Source organism: Mus caroli, chromosome 13 (genome assembly GCF_900094665.2).
Source record: "Mus caroli chromosome 13, CAROLI_EIJ_v1.1, whole genome shotgun sequence".
NCBI classification, from domain to species: Eukaryota; Metazoa; Chordata; class Mammalia; order Rodentia; family Muridae; genus Mus; species Mus caroli.
The window spans coordinates 100667564-100669512 of NC_034582.1; the positions used below are offsets into that span (position 1 = coordinate 100667564).

The following is a 1949-nucleotide window of genomic DNA, read 5'->3' on the forward strand; positions in this document are numbered from 1 at the left end:
GCGACACGGTGCTACTTGTGTGTTCAGAAATTGCTTCCTCCTTCAAGCTGGTGGCAGAAAGCTCAGTCTGTCCTGCTTAATAATCAGTAGTACAGGTCTGAACCATCAGAACTTTGGCAACACCTTAGCATTTAAAAAAGTTTAACTACCTTCTAGGGGCAGGACATGCTACTGAGTTATAAAAAATTATCACGAGGGAAAACAAGGTAACCAGCCATTTAAAAATGCCCCAACCACTGCCTCTCCACAGAAAGACTAAACTACATATGGTTCAATACACAACAAATCCCATGTCTGTCTGCTGAAATTCCCCTAATTTCATTCATTAGAGGGGATTTTAAAAAAGAAAAAAAAGACTTAAAGAGCACTTTACAGCAGCATTCAGCTTTCCTACAAAATGCTCAGCATCGTAAATATTATGTATACTTCTTTTTCTTGCAGTAAGCTGGCTTCAGAGTTTGTTGGATGAAGGGTAAGGAGGGTAACCCATCAAAAAGTATTCTAGAAAATGTCTTTTGGCAGAATAGCACGTATCCAGAGGCAGCTGCTTTCTTACTGCTGCAGCAAGGCTTGAAGAGATGAATGTCGATGAGGACGTCCCCAAAACGGCCCTTGTAGATGATCCCACAACATATTTTCTGTCTTTTCCAGTAGGTAAGATCTAAGAAGGAAAAAAAAGCGGAGTTCTACTGGTTACTGTAGCATGGAGACTCGGCTGGAGAGGCCTTTGAGGTGCCGTGAGCATCAGAATTGTGGAGTTTAAATTCCTTCTGCAGTTTACTGATCTGGTTGCCTTTTATCCTATTTCCAGATAGAGTTTTCACTTTCTTTGATTTTGATGTTGTCTTTAGACTGGGGCCTGCTCTTGCATCTACCACATGATTTCAGTTTTGTTTGTTTGTTTGTTTGTTTGTTGTTTGGATCCTGCCGGCAGCTCCTTCCATCCTTTCACAAGCAGCATACAGGTGTTGCAGATGTCTCCCGCGCGAGTCTCATGTAACCCAAAACAGCTCTGGAAATCCTTTTTGTAACGTTTACTGTCCGTGAACCACGAGCTGGAGGGCTTGGCTCTGCATCTACAGCAGTCCTCTGTACTTCGGTACATCTTTGGCTTGTGAAAACCAAACATCTTTTCTTCTGGCTCAAAGCTTCCACATGTAGCAGCATCCCATGATGCAAACTGCACCAGGCCAACCCTGTGCAAGCACTCCCTCTGTCAGCGCGGAGTCCAGAAAGATTGTCTCCAGCAGTTCTTCAGTTGCTACCAGGACCGGAGTTCCTCTTTTCCTCTGCGCAGGTGCGGCACCCTGGCTAGGGCTTCCTTTTAGGCATCCTAAAATGTGGACAGTGATAATGTCTAAGAATGTGTGTGTGTGTATATACATTTAGCAGACATAGTGATTAGTAAATGTTATATTTTATTAATAATTTCAATTTCATGGGGGCAAGGTGAAGAATGATGTAAGAAGGCAAATGGTTCCCAATACGTGGTGCATTTTGTTGTTAAGGAAGGTACAGCTGAACTATCTAGCCACAGACCCGGCTGTGATTATTTTCCTAGGCAAAAACAACCCTCAAGAAGACATCGAATCACTTGTGATCCCTCTTTACAAAGCGACGTCAACAGTCAAGTCTCCGTTTTCACAGGGCACAGAGCTCACGTACACTATGAAGTGGCCTGTTTCTAGAGCACACACTAATCGCCCCAGTGTTTCCTGATGTTACAGAGTGCCGTAATAAAATGGCTGAGGTAAGTGGATGGTGAAGGTCCGTCCATGTTTCAGAGATGCCTCTCTGCTCTCCTTCATGACCGTGTCTTCTCTCTTTATAGATGGTCAGCATTTTTACAAAAGCCAGTCTAACATTCTTGCACTTGCCCAAGAGGCATGCTTATGCTAGCAGTAATTAGCAACCCTACAATGAGGAACATGGTTAATTTCTCAGGCAAC

The 1949-nt window shown here is 43.6% G+C and overlaps 1 pseudogene across 1 annotated transcript; it reads right to left on the reverse strand.

Moving 5' to 3' along the window:
* Positions 1-416: 416 nt before the first annotated feature.
* LOC110307735 lies at positions 417-1255 on the reverse strand (annotated as a pseudogene). The gene has a single exon (XR_002379458.1). The product of XR_002379458.1 is annotated as an SIN3-HDAC complex-associated factor pseudogene (transcript).
* Positions 1256-1949: the final 694 nt, after the last annotated feature.